General features: G+C 42.3%; 1 protein-coding gene across 4 annotated transcripts in view; it reads left to right on the top strand.

Moving 5' to 3' along the window:
• Positions 1-19553, top strand: part of ppargc1a (peroxisome proliferator-activated receptor gamma, coactivator 1 alpha) — a 309088-nt gene that overhangs the window by 3089 nt on the left and 286446 nt on the right. The gene's annotated exons all lie outside the window — the stretch shown is intronic.

Here is a 19553-nt window from a genome sequence, read left to right as displayed (position 1 = left end):
AATAAATAAGGCAGTAAAGGGAAATGTTGACACAGCCTGTCCTTGTGGCCAGATTATCCACTCATGCTTGAGCGCTGGGTAAAGGCCCTGCATTATTCAGCCTAAGACACAGAGACAGGGGAAAACCGTGGAAAAGCTGGGTCTTGCCGCAGGAGTGTGTGCGTATGTGTGCGTGCGTGCGCTCTTTGGGGTGAGTGCTTCCACTTTTAAAAGAGCAGACATGGGGGATAGCTGAAACGCAAGCGGTGGGGAATATGCTGTCTTCGCTTAATTATCAAATGAACTTATTGCCTCTCCCTCCACTCCATCGCCTTCTTTTTCCCCACTCTCCACAACCCCCTCGCCAACACCTCCCCCTCTTAATCATCAGGCTTCTTGAGAGCTGCTGTCCGTGGTGCTGAAAGTTTCATCACACATTTTGTGCATGTCTTTTTGGAGTTCCAGGCTCCGGTCCCTTCCCAGGCTCCGTCGCTCTTCAAAAGCAATGTATTCAGTTTGTCTCGACAAAAAGCGTGCCAGCGCTTGGCAGTCCGACTCAAAAGGGTGAACTCTATCATTCAAGACGTTTCAAAAAAGCTGCAGGTAACACAGCGTGCGCTCAGAAGCAGTAAGAACTAATGCGTTTTTTTTATGTGTCTGCTTCTGCCTACAGCATGTTTCATCACAGCGAGGCTCAAGCTCCGTTACTACTCACTCAGTGGCTTGGTTAAATGAAACCTCCTTTGTGTGCGCTCTTATGTACAGTATTTGATCCACGTGAGTCCCTTTTTTTTCCGTGTAATGAGACAGTAGCTTCACTGTTTTGCTTTTTGTGGGTGGAGGCACTTTACAGCAAGGAAGGAATTAAAAACTGTTTAAACAGGGTTGTATTTGGAGAGCCTTTTGAGAGATCACAGACTCAGCAGAGAGCGAGAATGTGTTCCTTTCTTTGAGTTTACAGTATTGTACTCCACTTTTGGCAGGGGAAAGGGTAGAATTTCAAATATATTTAGTGTTCATAGCTAAGTATAAGAAAAATTGATTGTAAGCTGTCAGGATGCCTATGTGGCACTTGGGTTAATAAAAGCTCTCATTCAGAGCGGAAACAAACTCATCATCATTAGTCAGTCGATGGAATAGTAATTGGCAGCTGTTTGGTATCAATCAATTCATTATTTGCTTTTTTTTCCCAGTTCCAGCTTTTCTGTTTTTATAGCATTGAAACCAATTTTCTCAGTTTTATTATTCAAATGACTAATCGGTAAGAAAATTTGCAGGCTGGAGTCCTGCACATCTCTTGGCCTCTCTCTTTTTCAAATGATGGAATCCTTTTTAAGCCAGGATTTCCTCATTGTTAATCCAGTGTCTGCAACTGTCTGTACAAGAACTAGTCAAGCTAGTCTCCCCTACTGTCATGTACCACTTCCAGTTCTCGTACTACATCAGGATTATTCCTTGAAAGTTCTGTTCCAGTGACTTGTTGGCTTGCATTTGGGCTTTTCTGTCACTGTATTTTAAAAAAAAGATGAAAGAAGGAGGTTGCAGGGGGCCAGATATGGTGAAAAGGGCAAGCACGGAGCGCTGTTTGTATGGGCACTGTGCAGATTTTTTTCTACTTATTTGTTCTCTTCTCAGATATCTCAGGCCTTTATTCTGTGGTGATGGTGAACTCTTGTGTCCTGTGGTTAAATTAAAAAAGAGAGGCTCCTCCTTATCTGGTGCACTTCCCCTCGCTGTGGAAGGCAAAGTTATGAGGGCTTGAACAAGGAAACTACCATGAATAAATAAATACTAAATACTAAATACTAATACTGAAGGGGATAAAAGCCATATTTATTTAGGGTAGTTTGTGAAATTTTTCACCAATTGCAATGTGACGGTGGTAGCGGAAATTTATGGATTATTTCTTCAGGTAAAAGTAACAACACACTATAAAATAATGTAGTAAAAGTCACGCAATCAAAACTTTCATGGGACTGAAATGCTAGCGGCTAAATGATTAAAAGTAGAACTACACACGTGTGTAAAAGAGCTGATTTTTATACAGCTATACAATGGTCGTTTTTACTTTTTAAAAAAATCATCTGATATATTGATATTGTAGAAAGATATATCATGATAGGTATGTTTGTTATTATGGATGAGCTCATATAAAAGTTCCCATTTGAAACAACACATGGGTTTAATTCAGAAATTGTGTCAGGTGCACAGGGTACGCATCACTGCTGAGAATTTGACGGCGCTGTGCCGACTGGTAAAATAAATTGCTGAAAGATGAAACACTGTACAACTCTAACATAGTGCATGTGTGTAAATCTGAGTACGATGTCTAAAAAAAATATGGGCTGGTATGTTGATAACATCATCACCCTTAAAAATCAGTGCTCTACTTAAATATTTTATTTGTATCTACAGAAAACTAAAGCTTATGTTTTCCAGGCTGTACATATGTTTGATGTTTATATGTGAACTTGAAATGGAGCTATTCATTACGCCTGTTGAATTAAGGCCGCGCACTAGAATGCCAAAACATTGTAAAATGGATATATCAGTGTACAAGTACCTCAAAATTGTCCTCAAGTGCCTACGCTTATTTGCACTGATCAGTGGAGACCTCTTGTCCCTTTAACAGTGCAATGCGTCACTGACAACAATATGAGATGGAGCGCTTATTCCAAATAGAGCGAGAATGGCTAAAAGCAGGGGAGCTAAAGGTAAATTTTTAAATAGCCTCATTACCCGTTCCAGATTCCAGGAACTCACTTATTGTTTGTCATGCTTTCAGTCCGTGATATGCTCCGTGTACCTACCACCTCTCACAACCAACCCTGAAGGGGTATATCTAATTTTCACATTGGCACATCTTATTTCTTTTTCTTTTCTTTTTTCTTTTTTAATCAACAAGTGCGTGCCTGCTGAACACCTTGCTTTTGATAGCAACCCACAGATGCAGGGCCTGTCAGCGGTGTAATGAGAAGCACGTTGTTCCCTTGCAACATATTGCCAAGATATGGATGGATAATTATCTAATCAAGACTGTGAAAGTGCCACCCCTTACTCACTGCTGACCTGCTAACCGTCTGCCAGAGCCTTTTTGCCAAGATGTATACTGCTAAATGATCATAGGGTACGTTTCAGTATTGGTGACAGTGTTAGTATATTTTAAGGCTAAAAAGGGGCATCAATTTAGAGGACTTTAAATTACTTAAACAGCAACTCTATTGGGTGTTATCTTGTTGTCAGTAGTTGTTGATCTGTGGTCATTTTGTTAATATTTAACAGTGAAGTTGGTGCTTAAAGTCGCAAAGAAACACCAGACCAGCTTATGTCGTTATTTATGAGGCATAAATCTACGCTAGGTGACACTTCATTTCATTTCCAGAGAGAAACGTGAACTACCAGAGAGAGCAACAAGCTTTGATTCCTGGTGGAACTATAAAATCTGTCATGCAGAACATCTAATTATTTGCAGCAGGAGAAGCCTTTTAACTACACCAGTGCATAATATGTACAGTTAATTGGTTAGCTGCGAAAAAAACCCAACTTTTATGCTCTTCTAGTCTCTCTGAGGTTCACAGCTAATTTAATGTAATCAAAATATTAGTTTCCAGTGATATTAATCTTGTTTTGTAGCTTTCTCGCGCCGCACCGTCTGAATTGACGTCTAAGCGGGGTGAGTGCAGACTACATTCTTTGATTATGTGTGGGAAAAATGTCTTCCTCACCATTGACAATCTGTTGATACCTTGCAAAATCTGAGATGAAAGGAAATGCAGCTTAGACTGTGAAAAATCCTTGCCTTCTCACCGGGAGGTAAAAGTACTCTCACAAACATTGAATTGTACATCTGAAGTGTTATCAATTCCACCTGAAACGGAGGGCCCCGGTGGCAGAGCTGAACCCCTGCGCTTTTGATCGCACCAGCAGTGCCTGTAAACAAGTATTTTCCCATCTTCCTCTCCTCTGTCTGTCTCTCCGTTTCTCTGCTCTCCCTCTCCCCCACCAAGGTGTCTGGAGGGGGAGGTTCCTTTGATTATCTCTGCTGCCGATTAATTGCTTTTCTTAACCTCTGCACAGACGTGCTCCTACACCGCCCCAGAGCCTGCCGCACGCGCCCAGATGGACCCCTGCCAGGAGAAAAACAAACCGCGCCATGCTTCTTCCTCCCAATTACTGACCTTCATCCTTTCATTTTGCCTCGGATGTTATCGTCGGCATTATCAGGCGTATTTACTGTTTGTTTAGCTAGTGGCTTGGTGCACTGCAGCATTCTTAGCTACATTTTTATGGCACGCTGAGCATGTGTGATACATGCATTCATATATATATATATATATTTTTTTTTTTTTGAGGGAAGAGTTACAGGACCGGATGAGAGGAGTTTATGACATACAATACATTTACCTGACAACACAAAGTGTCTGTGTGTGACCAAGTGAAGCGGCAGGGCATGAATATTATACTGTCTTTTTTTTCTATTTCCAAACTGTCCTTATTCTATGATTAAATAGATTTTGGCCTTGAGTTGTGCTGGCCAAGCAATTTGAGTTCCTTTTTTTTCCTCCAACACTGAGTGCTCTTTTCCATCTCACTTTGCCTTTGAGACATGCATGTGCATCACATCTCTGAAAAGGTCCCAGCCCTTGCCTCCAAATGCTGTCATATAGCAATGAACTCCCTCCTTCAGACCTTGGCCTGCTTTTTTTTTCTCCCACCCTTCCTTTAGGACATCCTGAAAGCTCGTCCAGAGGCCATCTCTCAATGATTAATGCGTTTCATCTCGCATGCAGACCACCTACTATACCTTTACAGTTTGGACAACGCTGTGCTAAAATGTTCTCAGGATGACCCAGCGGTTGGTTTGCCACGGGAGAAAGAAAGCTTTAATCAATTTTTTTTTTCAGTTGTTGCTGATTTATTTCCTGACTTTTTAGCACAGACTTGATAGGTCAAAATATAGACATGAAAGTTTCTTTTTTTTAGCCTCAAGATGCTGGCAGAAAAGTGTTGGAATATAACCTTTCGAGTTCTCTAATCCATAACACTGACTTTTTAGTCTTGGTCTCCCTCCAGTTCATCATTTTCTGCATCCAGAGAAACTTCTCTTACAGCTTAAGTTTTGCGTGACTGTTTATGACATTACTGTACTTTGCTTTAGGGATTTTTTTTTGATTTTCTTTTAAGCGAATGTAGCCTAATTGGTTCAGGTGTTTGATACAGAGAGCACTGTGGGGCTCTAGTCTAAGAGGAGAGGAGACAGCCCACACATAACCACGCTCTGGATGCACAAATGCAAAAATCTGCATGTGAGGCATGAGCAGACACATAATGTGCACACTGACTCACTCATTCACTCACTAACAGGCTAGACTCTGAGGACTGTATGGCACAGTGTGGTGTTGCTGATTTTTTTTCCTTTTTCCCCCATCAGCAGAAAGCCTGGATGAGCTGAGCTAATTGAGCTGGGAGGCCCGGCGGGGGAACGTGGCCCATTCTCACACCAGCTCGTCACTTCCTTTCTTTACCCATCCACCCTTGCGTCTATAGTCCCATACCTCCAAACCACTCAGTGCTGCTTACAAGAATGATTTTACTTCATCACCCAGTGTTTGATTAGTGCTAGACTCATATTGATACGAGTTACAGGTGGATGAAATGCATCGCAAAGCCGCAGTTTGTAGAAAATGATAGCAGTTGCTCTGTCGACATAGTCGAAGCACATGTTGAAGTACCGGTTTGAATAATGTCAATGTGACGTGCATTAGTTTCGGACTGCTGTGTTGCATCGTACACTTTACACATTACAAGCTAAAACAGACAAACTGCGCTGTCTGAACCAGAGCAGACAAGGCGACAACAAAAGCAGATTACCTGTTATATTTGAGGGATATTAAGACATTATATGCCATTCAATGGGCCCTGGGAGGCCCGTCATAAAAGCCACAGCAAGCTGTCGAGACGGAGACTCAGAGTTGTTTCCACCCTTTAGCTGCGTTTGGGGACTGATTATGGTCAGGCAAACAGCCCTTACCTGGAAAGTCACTTTCACTTTCTCGTCCACCATTTGTTAGTATGGCTAATGTCTCATTAAGTCTCACAGAGGGGAAATGATGTGCTCTTTGGGTGAAGGTTAGGCTCTCGGCTTATCATGAGACAAAAAGAGAGACTGATTATCACAACACAGGCGTGCCTTAGCCTGTGTCTTTCACTACAAGTCCTATTTGTGTTACTGCTCGAGCTGCTTCATTACCCATAATCTATTAGCCCTCCCTCCACCTCCCCCAAGTAAAAGTTAAAACATTTGGACTAAATGATGAATGCTTGATCACTTTCTGCACCGGTGTTCTATGGAGAGGAGTGAACGGAAAGGGGTGGGGGGTAAATTTTACATTATCAAGGAGATAATTACAAAGCAATCATAAGCAGTTTCCAGTAAAGTAGTAAACAAGCCAAGGGCTTGTGCTCTTTTCCCAAGAATAATTAAAAGTTGCTTTGCATTCTATGCATCAGTGTCCTTTCCTCTGCTGAGTGGCCACCTCTTGGCATAATAAAGCTGGCTGAAGCATGGGGGGGGAGTCCTTCACTCAAAGGTGATCGGGCGTTTTTTAGACCTTTTCCTGTCTCGTAATCTTCCCCATGATCTGCCATGGGAAACTCATTTTGAATTTATAGTTCATTTCCTTTTTTTTTAAATCTTTTTCCCCCCCCAGTCAACAGTCAGTTCTGAACAGCTGTGGACTGCTGTGTCACAAAGTGGGAACACTTCCAGAAATGGACTTCTACTTCTCCATGGCTTTTCCTTTAATGCCTCAGTAACGAGTTCATTCATTGATTGGTCTAGACTCAAGAGCACGGTGACTTGCCGACGAAGGTGTATAGGAATATTAGATGAGAAGGCCATCCTTTCTAGCTGAATTCTCAACCTTAAAAATGCTAATTAACTTTTAGGCCAAGTGACTCTAAAAACAGGTATTTTACTTGATATGGACAGTGGATCTTAGGCACAGCTTCATACTTTCAAATATCTTATTTTATTATGAAAGTATATCAATTTTATAGCTTGTGTTACTATTTATTTTTACTACCCCCTTCGTAATTGCTTTTAATAAGTGAATTGTTAGAACATCTTGCCCCAGTTTCAACCCTTTTAACAGAATCCAAAGCTGTCAGAACAGAGCAGCAGCTCAGGACAGGCTCCTTTGCACTTGATCAACTTCCTGTCTCAGTTTCCTGGTCTTCCTTAGAGCTTAAGATGCCTGCAGGCTGTGTCCCTTCGCAGCGCTGATGCGCAGTTGTTACTCAACTTCAAACAACACTAGAATCAGTCAATTATCCGTAGAATCGATCAACATAATGCCGCTCTCGCTCATTTAAAAGAGCCAATCAATCTGCATGAGCCTTTTTTTTCCTTGACGCAGTACTGCATTCATTTGTGTGCATGTGTTAGACGCTCATGATGGATCTACTCCAGTGACGGCTTACCTTCTGATTTATGATTATTTATCCCAGGAGTAAGACTGAAAGTTGACCTCTCATCTAGGCGTCTGCCTTCCCCGATGCCTGTAAAAACTGCATGTGGAGTCGCACAATAACATCTTGCTTGCTTAAAACTCCTAATGCACAGGAGGCAAAATTCGCTGCTTCTCTAAAAGCTCTTAATTTCTACTCGCTTGCACCTGTGTTAGCACGTGCTAGCTGCACTCACCAGCTCCTCTGTGACTTCATTACTAAATGAAGCAACCCATAATTCCACATCCCACCACAAATAAATGCTGTAGCGGCAGTCTGCGATGTGCCGAGGGTGGGGCTGGGAAAGGGGGACACCTCGTCCTCTATACCTGATGACATGCAAGGTTTATCACGTTGAGCAGAGACATGGTCACCTTACCCCGGGCCTCATTGTGACAGCCAGCAAGTCACTTGAGAGCACCATTGGAAATCAATATTCCTCCACTCTTTAATTGTTAGGAAAAAAACCTCCCCTGTTTACAGCATCCCATCATCAGTCAGGACAGTCTGACTTTCATTTATTTTTGCCTTTTCCTCTCTTCTTTCTGTCTCTTCCTCCTTCTTCTCTGTGGTGCGTGCTGGCTGGCTGAGTTTTTGCTAGATTACGTAACGGGAACTGGCTGGATTTCATTTCGGGGGACCTACTTTATATGCACACAAACGCTTTTCTGGGTAACTTCAGGGTCTTAAATCTGCTTAATCCTACTGACCACACACCCAAGAGGTCATTTTTTTCTTCACATGTGTTTTTTTTTTTTTTTTTTTTTAAATCATTTGAAATTTTTATGACTTTGTCCATCAAGTTGTTTCTAATAACGCTAAATGATTGTTTTCTATTTCTGCTTTGATTGGTGTTTTTGAAAATATAAATGTTTTGGGCTCCCAGTGGATCCCAGTCTGTACAGCTTTAATATATGGAACTATTTATTCACTCTTTTGCAGCGAGTCCTAAGTTAAAGTAACACAAGATATCCAGGTAATACTGGGGCACTCTGTTATTTTAAAGGAAGAAAGACTCAAATGCAATCACTGCCTACATCATCTGGATGGGGAACTTCCCAGACTGGAAGCTATCAGAATACTGGAGATGTAGCTGGATCTATTGTACCTGAGACAGCCGGGGCATGGCCTGGTCATGCCATAAATGACAAGGAGAGCTGTTACTGCTACATTACAAACCTCAATCTTAGGAGCTATGAACCTCCTAAGGGTGAGGAAAACTCCACCTGCTGATGTGACTATCCAACACTCACCTCAACAGGAAGGCATCAACTGTTTGCTTCTGCTGTGACATGCCAGCATGGCAGGAAGCAAATTGTGTCTGTCTGTTGTGTGTTCTTAGCTTTAGCTGTTTTTAGTCCTTTCTGCTCTGGTTCCTGTTAGAGATGGCACGATACCACTTTTTTATGTCCGATACCGATATCATAAATTTGGATATCTGCCGATACCGATATGAATCCGATATAGTGTTTTTTAATCAACAAAACTGTTTTTTAAATATCTTGCTGCATTTTGTATAAGTTCATACTCAAGTTTAAAACAACAACTACACTAAAGCTATTCTGTTATACCTGTATGCAAAAAAAAAATATTTCATAGTTCAGCAATACTGATCAATCTAATAAACTTAAACCTACACCATCCTCCCTATTCTGGTATTTTAAAGAGTACTTAGCGTAAATATTAAGCAACCTAACTAATAGGGTTCCAACTCCCAGCAACAACAAAAATAAAAAAATAAAAAATAGGGAACCACCCCTCACGCTCCACCTCATGATGCTTAATCGACGTAATCAACCTTAATTTGATGCAGTGTGAAAAAAAATGCACAGAAATCAATTATTTTTCAAGAAATATTAAATAGATTCAACATCTTTCTTCAACAAAATTGCAGACTGCACAGATGGTACCTTCCCAAAGGAAAAAGTACTATAGCTTACTAGGGTATATATATTAGACTTAATAGTTACTATATACAGTAATTGACTTCTATTCATTTTACATCAAATTAAAACTTTGGGTGTCAGATAATTATTTATTAAAAGCTAGACATTTTAAATGAGAATAAGAAAGAAAAGTATGTCTTTGTGCCCCCTTTTCCCTGTTAATGCCCTATCGGCCCCCCTGGCTAAACTTTGCTAGATCCGCCCCTGCACAGTTACCAGCCGTCAGCTACGTAGAAAAAGATCCTGGAGTAGAAAGTAATATTAAATACATTCTAACAATAGCTGATCAAGCTTAAACGTGCTGCTGTTGTTCAGCCGCTGGTTTACTCTTTCTGGTGCAAAGTGGGCCAAAAACAAACTAGAGAGACGGACTCGCGACAGAAAAGCCGATCAGCTGATCGTTAAGCAGTTTCATGATTGAAGTAGCAGCAGGAGAGGCAGTCGCTCCATATATCGCTTGTTAAGCTTAACGCAGGAATGCTTTACATTCAGAGATGGACTTACACACTTGCTTTACTTCTCTCGGGATAACTTTGTCGGAGATGAAATGCTGGGTTGCTAGCGAAGCTCCAAATGCTATCCAGACCACCGACAGGTCCCGCATGCCACAGCCGCTCTATCACGTGATGCATACTGCTCTGACGTGCTAACGTTCTGAGGTGAGTTACGGCGTGTTGCAAGTTTTGTGAGGTGCTTTCGTGATATTTAATGGATCGGATTACATTTTTTATTTTTCTCCGATATCCGATCCAGTAATTTAGGTCAGTATCGGACCGATACCGATACGTAATATCGGATCGGTCCATCTCTAGTTCCTGTATAACCATGGTGAGAGTCAAGTTAAGATTGTCTTCTCAGTCTTACTTATTGCTGGCAAAGTTTTTCTTTGTTACATATTCTGTTCATAATAGTTATGGACAGAAGTTCTAGGCACAGCCAATTTGTGGATGGTGAAGGGTTTGGTGGTCTTGTCCCTGCTGGAGATGATGGCTTTATTGGGCCATGACCTCCAGGTCACACTAGGGTAGTTTGCAGATGAGTGTCAAGCACCTCCAGGTTTGAATCCATGGCTCTCAGTTGAAAAGAGTGGAGTGCCAACTCCAGGTCAGGGATGAGTACCTGATCTGGAGTGGGAGTTCAACTACACTGAACAAAAATATAAACGCAACACTTTTGTTTTTGCTCCCATTCCCCATGGGATGGACGTAGAGACCTAAAATTCATTCCAGATACACAATATAACCATCCCTCCCAAACAGTGGTCACAAATCAGTCCAAATGTGTGGTAGTGGGCACATCTGCCATATTGAGATAATCCATCCCACCTCACAGGTGTGCCACATCAGGATGCTGATCTGACATCATGAGTAGTGCACAGGTGTACCTCAGACTGCCCACAACAAAAGGCCACCCTGGAATGTGCAGTTTTTTGCGCTATTGGGGGTCTGGGGACCCAGAACCGGTCAGTATCTGGTGTGACCACCATTTGCCTCATGCAGTGCAACACATCGTCGCATGGAGTCTATCAGATTGTCAATTGTGGCCTGTGGAATGTTGGTCCACTCCACTTCAATGGCTGTGCGAGGTTGTTGGATATTCGTGGGAACTGGTACACGCTGTCGTATACGCCGGTCAAGCACATCCCGAACATGCTCAATGGGTGACATGTCCGGTGAGTATGCTGGCCATGCAAGAACTGGGACATTCTCAGCTGCCATCTGCCCTGAACAATGTGAACCATGATTCATCCGTGAAGCGCACACCTCTCCAACGTGCCAGACGCCATCGAATGTGAGCATTTGCCCACACAAGTCTGTTACGGCGACGAGCTGGAGTCAGGTCAAGACCCCGATGAGGACGACGGGCATGCAGTTGAGCGTCCCTGAGACGGTTTCTGACAGTTTGTGCAGAAATTGTTTGGTTGTGCAAACCAATTGTTCCAGCAGCTGTCTGGGTGGCTGGTCTCAGACGATCTTGGAGGTGAACCTGCTGGATGTGGAGGTCCTGGGCTGGTGTGGTTACACGAGGTCTGCGGTTGTGAGGCCGGTTGGATGTGCTGCCATATTCTCTGAAACGCCTGTGGAGACGGCTTATGGTTGAGAAATGAACATTCAATGCACGGGCGACAGATCTGGTTGACATTCCTGCTGTCAGCATGCCAATTGCACGCTCCCTCATTGCTTGTGGCATCTGTGGCATTTTGCTGTGAGACAAAACTGCACATTCCAGGGTGGCCTTTTGTTGTGGGCAGTCTGAGGTACACCTGTGCACTACTCATGATGTCAGATCAGCATCCTGATGTGGCACACCTGTGAGGTGGGATGGATTATCTCAATATAGCAGATGTGCCCACTACCACACATTTGGACTGATTTGTGACCACTGTTTGGGAGGGATGGTTATATTGTGTATCTGGAATGAATTTTAGGTCTCTACGTCCATCCCATGGGGAATGGGAGCAAAAACAAAAGTGTTGCGTTTATATTTTTGTTCAGTGTATTTTGGGGTCTTGTTCGTGAGTGAGGGCAGAGTGCAGCAGGAGATAGACAGAAAGATTGGCTTAATGTCTGCAGTAATGTTATACTGGTCTGCTGTGGTGAAGGGAGAGTGGATCCCAAAACTGCCACATTAACTATGATCACAAAAGTTGCAGGTTGTGATGAAAAGAAAGTGATTGTAGATGCAAGGATCTCTAAGCCAAGGACATTTGGGAAAGACTCAGGGTAAAGTTGCTATGCCAGATGAGGTGGTACAGCCATCTGACCAAGAGACCTCCTCGGTCAAGTGTTTCAGGCATTTAATGGAGGCCTCGGGGCAGAGCCAGGACATGCTGGAAAAGTCTCTGGGCTGGTTGTGTGTTTATTGGAATTATTTTATATTGGCGTCCAAATGATCCATCGTGGTTTCATCATGTATATACAACTCAAATAATATTTACATGAAATTACTGAAAACCGATTAATACCAGAATCTAAAAATGGTACATGAGCTTTTAATTAATAATGTGAATGTGCTTTGGTGTAGGTTTGTGTTTTACAAAATATGCTAATTCATTGTAAATTTTTTTTTTTTAGATGACATTAATTACATAGCTAATAGTACTTGAAGCAGAGATAAGTTTTACTATTATTATTATTTTTCTGTTCTGATTGATTGTCACAGTAAAGTGTACTTGGTGTCCCGGGGGTCTTTAACCTCTTAAGACCCGAACTCTTCCATGACATGCATTTTGAATTTCTCTTTGATATTTGGGCATATTGGGACCCGATGAATGTAAAAATTAATTTACCAGATTTTTTTTTACCTTATTTTTGTTTTTAGGAAAAATAAGAGCCTCATATGAGGATATTTGTTTAAAATTTTGATAGAACAGTAGCAGTATAATGTCCTCGTAAGTGGATATCAGGCCCATGTAGAGCAAAATTGAGTATTTTGGCCTAAATAACCCAAAATGTGATGTCCACATATGTGGACGCCAGGTCCTAGGAGGTTAATTCATGTATGTAAAATGTCTTTGGGATGAAGTTTGAGAGTGCACGTCCTCTATTGTCTTGAGCAGACACGACATGCTGGATTCATGGCCAAATAACTTCAGGATGCAACTGCTTCACAGTCCTTGTTGTTTACTGATTTCATCGCCTTTACCTCTACAGTCCTCCTACTTATTCACAACTGTTATATTATGACCATTAAGAGCTAAGAAGTTCCTAGAAACAGACAATAAATAAATAAATATATTTATTAATATATATATATATTTTCATGTTAAACTTTGTCAACGTTAAATGCTACCCATGACAAATGCCACAGTATTGCAAAGAAATAATAATAATTTGTTTAAAAAAATGTAATCTTTATGGTTGATTATTCTTTTGTGAAATGCATGTGTGGCACCTGTCTTTTGCTTTCAGTTAAGGAAGCTGTATAACCACCAGGATCTACTTTTATGTGTGAAACATGTCAAAATATGGAAGTTTACAAGTGCAGCTCTAGGGGACATCCCACTGGTATGTCTTGGAGGAGAAAAGTAAAGATGTGAGAAAGCTGGAGCAGATAACATTTGGCAGTAATGTGTCCCTACATCCTGTGTGTTGTGTGTTGTTTGTACCACTTGCAGTACTTTGTAACTTCTGTTTTTAATAGGAATGTCTTTATTTAGTTGTCATGCAAGTAAAAGGCATACATGAGGCGGGTGCTTGTTGATAGTTGATGCTAAGGGATGAAAACAGTCGCTGTGATGTCACCCACTGGTTTGTCCTCGACTTTAATTTTATGGCCAATGCCAGCTTGGATTGCTGGAGCATAGCAAAGTGACCATATATAGATGATATATAAGGGTGAATCATACAGATGCAGATACCTACTAATCCGGTCTTTAAGTCTGACGTCATTAGCAATTTCCGACAGTTATAAACGGTCTAAATTCTTTCATCCTTAATAAAATGATCAGTGTGGCTGCTCTACCAGGTGTAACAATTAAGTTTAACATCCACGCATCCATGAAAACAGAGTTTATTAAATTTAATTCAATTTCAATTCAATGCAATTCAATTTTATTTATATAGCGCCAAATCACAACAAAAGTCGCCTCAAGGCGCTTAATGGAGTTCAAAGTTAGCAGCAAGTTAGCTTGCTAGTTTCCACCTAAACATGATATACCATGTTCTGGGATTTCTCAAAAAATTAAAACGTACAGCTCTGCTATCACTTCAAACATAAATGAACACAGAAAACTAAACAGCAGTGACGTTTGTAGGGTTACTGAGTTTGGACTAGCAGGTATATAATGATGTGCTACATGATCACTAGCGACACAGCTATGTTAGCATAAAACAAACACAGTTAAGCTGGAGGATGAACGCTAACCTTTTCCACTCGATAAAAGTTAACGTGAGGGTTCCCGATGGTTAGGGACAAATGTATGTGCATGGCAGGATGCTGTAAACGGACCAAACTTAAGTCAGGAGAACAACTGAGATAATCCAACCACAACACGAGGTTAGTCATAAATATACTGCTGCATGGGCTGGGTTGTAGTTACATATAAGGTCTTAAAAACTTTAAAATGAATAGTGGTCATAAAAACTTGCCTTTTTTAGGGGCTTGTTCAGATTAAAAAGAACAAGATATAAAGCATTAAAACATGTTAAAAACACTACAGCCATAATAAACGCAGAGTAGTTTGGACCCGGAAGCAGGGTTTATAGGTCATCACTTAAAGACTGGATTAGAGCCATGTAGCATACAAATAAAATGCTACGATCAAAAATGACCATGAAGAGGTCCAGCTGACTGACTCTGTAAAGGACTGATGGGACAGAAAGGGGTAGGACTAGATGTTTTAGCAGCAGCTGAATTTTCAAAATATGGGCAAGGAGATTGTCTTTTGTCTGTTTTGGATGGTGCTGCAAAATGACCTGAAGCACCTGAAGGTTTTAAGGTTTTAGCATTGGTATAGTGAGCAGCACTAATTGTAACTTGGTTTACAAGAAAGTTCCACAGGCAGTTTTTAATCATCTTGTGTCCTGGCTGATTTGTCTTTCAACTCAGTGGGTATTTGAACCATCAGGTGGTGAACTACTGCCTCATGTGGAACAACTTTATTAAAAAAAAAACAAAAAACAAATTAAAGCTGACCAAATTCAAAAGTTATCTCTTTTAACACAGGTCAGCGCAGTCATGCCTTTCTTATGAGAAGCCCAAAGCCAATAGTTACCTTGTTTCCACTTCTCCACAAGCTTCTCCTATTAGTGTGTCACCTGGGGAGGACCACGGCTCCAAAACTGTGATTAGGCCCTCTCTGGCTAATTAACTGCTCGGGCCACAGTTGGTCATTTTCCGCCTTTAATGGAGGGATGATGCCGCAGCTGTCCTTCGTCTGTCATTCATCTGACTTGTGCCCTTTATGCCACAATTTGTGCCATAAAATTTCTAAATAGCCAAAGCTAGCATAGCATTTTTCACTCTCATTAAAGTGAGGGAGAGGTTGGTGCATTTAAGCAGCAGCAGCAGCAAAGGCTGTATTTTCAGTATGAGACATTGAATGTAAAAGTCTTCTCTCTTTGCAGAAGAGATTCCTGGTGATTCCCAGAGACGAGGTCTTATTATGACAATGTTGTGTTGCTTTAAAATGCTGCAAGCAGTGCTTATCGCTGTTAATTTTCCTCCATCCTCCCTCTTCTCCTTGGTTTCCTGCTATTCAGGGCAACAGGGTTCTTAATTATTTATACCTATCCATTACAGTGGGAAAATTGGGAGGACACTAACACACATTTAGTATTTAGTATTTATTTATTTATTGTCATTGTCAAGAACAATGAAATTGCGTTTGGGGCTTCCATACAACCCCAAAAAAAAAAAAAAAAAAAAAAAAAAGAAGAAAATAATAAATACCCCTTAAAACCCAAGTGTACATATTTAACCCAGTGTGACTCCAATGCAATAAGACAATCCTTAGCAATAATGTTCGTAGAAATTCAGACAAAGACCTGAGAAACATGACAAAATACAACAATGCAACCCATTCAATATTATTGTACTGTGAGATATGATATCAGATATGATAGTTATCTATTTAAGAAAGAGGGGGGGGGGGGGCAGGAGGGGGAAGAGAATAAAGATATGATGCACCAATGCAGACCAGTTCATTGCTATTAAGAAGTTGGATATGGTTATTGTCCGTGAGAGGGGGGCAGAGAGTTCAGGAGCCTCACAGCCTGTGGATACAGGCTGTTGGCCAGTCTGGATGTTCTGGCCTGTATAGACCTGTACCTTCTCCCTGAGGGCAGCAGATGGAAAAGGTGGCGCGCAGGGTGATGTTGGTCCCGCTGGATACTGTGCACCCTCCTCAGACAGCGAGTGGGGAAGATATTACTGATCTCTGGCAGACTTGTTCCAATAATTCTGCCAGCTTCTTTCACCACCCGCTGGAGTGCTTGCTGATCGGCCTTGGTGCAGCTGGGGAACCACACTAGAAATCCATACGTCAGAACGCTGCTGATGGCACAGTTGTAGAAGTTCAATATCAGAGATCTGGGAATGTGTGCGCTCCGCAGTCTCCTCAGGTAGTAGAGGCGCTGTTGGGCCTTCCGTACAACTGAGGTGATATGGTTGCCCCAGGACAGGTCCTCGGTCACAGTTACCCCCAAGAATTTAAAACTGCTCACCCTCTCCACCGCCTCACTGCCAATGAAGAGAGGCAGATGGTTGTTATGACCCCTCTTCCGGAAATCTACAATGATCTCCTTGGTCTTTTTGGTGTTTAAGACCAAGTTATTGTCGTGGCACCATGACTCTAGTTGTTGCACCTCTGTCCTATAGTTTGTCTCATCATTGTTGGATATAAGTCCGAGCACTGTAGTGTCATCTGCAAACTTAACAATGAGATTGGACGCGCAGGAGGAAATACAGTCATGGGTGAAGAGAGTGTATAGCAGAGGGCTCAGAACACACCCCTGAGGGGCACCGGTGTTGACCACAAGGGTGGAAGAGGTGTTCTTACCCACTCTGACACTCTGTCTACGGTTAGTGAGGAAGTCCACAATCCAGTTGCACAGAGAGGAGTTAAGTCCCAGTTGGTGGAGTTTGGGACGGAGTTTGTATGGCCGGATGGTATTAAAAGCCGAGCTGTAGTCTACAAAGAGGAGCCGTGCATAGGTGTTCCTGTGTTCCAAGTGCTTCAGTAATGTGTGCAGCACTGTGGCGATCGCATCCTCGGTTGACCGGTTCTCCCTGTATGCAAACTGGTGCGAGTCCAGGGATGGTGGAAAAGCAGCTCTGATGTGTTTAATGACCAGTCTCTCCAGGCATTTGGCGGGAATGGGGGTGAGTGCCACAGGTCTGAAATCGTTCAGACATGTGACATTTGACTGTTTTGGGATGGGAACGATGGTTGCTGCTTTGAAACAGGATGGTACCAGTGAACAGGACAACGAGGTGTTATATATAGAGGTGAAGACGTCCGCCAGGTCCGCAGCACAGTCTTTTAGCACCCGGCCCAGCACTCCATCCGGCCCGGCCGCCTTCCTGGTGTTAATGCTCCGGAACACACGCCTCAGCTCATGAGTGCTCAGGACCGGAGCAGGGTCGGTTGAGGGGAGAGGGGACAGGACAGGGTCGGTGTTCTCCCTGTCAAAACGGGCATAAAAGAGATTTAGATCCTCAGCCAGAGTAGAACTGTCGGCTGAGGGTGATGGTGTTCTTCTTTTGTAGTCCGTGATAGCCCTGATGCCCTCCCAGACCTGCCTTGGGTTTGTGTTGTTCTCAAACCTGGCCTCGATACGCCTCCTGTGCTGCTGCTTGGCAGTCTTGATGCCTCTTCTCAGGTTGGCCCTGGCAGCACTGTATGCCTCCTGGTCCCCGGATTTGAAAGCGTTGTTCCTTGTTCGAATAAGTTGTTGAACTCCGTGTGTCATCCAGGGTGGATTATTAGGGAACACACGGAATCGTTTCCAAGTTGTTACATTGTCCACACAGAAACAGATGTAGTCCAAGACAGTGGAGGTGTAACTGTCCAATGCGACACGATTGTCAGTGTCCTGCACCTTGAATACATCCCAGTCTGTGCAGTGGAAACAGTCCTGAAGCATCGGAATAGCGTCCTGCGGCCATGTTCTCACGGTTTTGGTTGTAATCCCAGTGCTCTTGATCTTTTGTGTGTATATTGGGTGTAGCAGAAGGGAGAGATGGTCTGACAGACCCAGGTGGGGATAAGCCTGGGCTCTGTACGCATTCGCCATGTTGGTGTACACCTGGTCCAACGTTCTATCTCCTCTGGTAGCACACTTCACATTACGGTGGAAATTGTGAAGTACAGATTTCAGGTCCGCGTGGTTAAAATCCCCAGCCGCAATAAAGACACTGTCCGGGTGTGCTACCAGGCTGTTATTGATGCTGCTGCTCAATTGTGCTAACGCTAGCTTAGCATTAGCATCTGGTGGAATGTAAACAGCGCAGATGTAAACGGCAGAAACACATGGAACATAATATTACTCATAATGTGTCTCGTTTAGAGTTTAAATCTCTACTGATCCTTCATCCTGTTTAGTGGGAATCTTAGCAGCTGAATCCAGTACCATGTAATGTGTTTTTTTTATCTGCGTGTACGGATGCACCAACATGATCATACTCAATAAAGAGAACACAGTATAAAATCACTCTGTTATCTCTGTTACCCACTTAGTCACAAATGCCACTGGTACCACTGTGTCATCCAGTTGTGTGTTCATTAGACAGCTTGTGTTTGCCCACTCTGCCCTCTTGTGTGCATATTTTTTTCTTTTAACTCGTGCTGGTGGATTCTTTTAAAATGGTTTGATTTTATTCCTGTTTAGGACCATTTTTTTAAATGCAGCAATTTAATAAAATGGGACTAATAGTGATTTTTTGAAATTGTTTTTTAAAGGAAATATTGGTAGATATTGTTCATATACTCTCACACTGCGTTTCTGCAGCTTAGTCGGCTGTACATCCACGATGCAAATTTCCAGCCCCACCACATCCCAAAGGTCCTCTGTTAGATTGAGATCTGGTGACTTTGAGTACCGTGAGTACTCACTGTCACATTCAAGATACCAGTTTTAGGTGATTTGAGCTTTGTGACATCATTATAGAGCTGGAAGCAGAAGAAGAAGAAGAAGATGAGTGCACTGTGGTCATGAAGTGCTGGACAAACAATCCCCAGTTGGAACTAAGGGGATTGTTTGAAGAAAATACTCCCCACACCACTGCACCAGTATGAATTGTTGATACAAGGGAAGATGAAGCCATGCTTTCATGTTGTTTATGCCAACTTCAGACCATACCATCTGATTGTTGTGGCAGAAATCAAGACTGGTCAGACCAGGCAGCATTTTTCGATTCTTCTATTGTCCAGTTTTGGTGAGCCAGTTAATGGTAGACTTGGTTTTCTATTCTAAGCTGATGAGGTAAATGAGATAATAAAGGTATTCAGCAGTACTCAATACATTGCAACCAGTGTTGGGCAAGTTACTTTGAAAAAGTAATTAGAGTTACAAGATTCTAAAAGTAATTAATTACTTGAAAAGTAACTATTGCGTTACTTTAAAAAAAAATTTTTTTAACCCTCTGGGGTCCAGGGTATAATTGGCCATTTTTAAC

Source organism: Copadichromis virginalis, linkage group LG3, assembly GCF_057382275.1.
Source record: "Copadichromis virginalis isolate Kocher_CV1m ecotype Utaka linkage group LG3, C_Virginalis_male_GT1.1, whole genome shotgun sequence".
NCBI lineage: Eukaryota > Metazoa > Chordata > Actinopteri > Cichliformes > Cichlidae > Copadichromis > Copadichromis virginalis.
The sequence above is the reverse complement of the archived record's forward strand: the minus strand, read 5'-3'. Positions and strand labels throughout refer to the sequence as shown.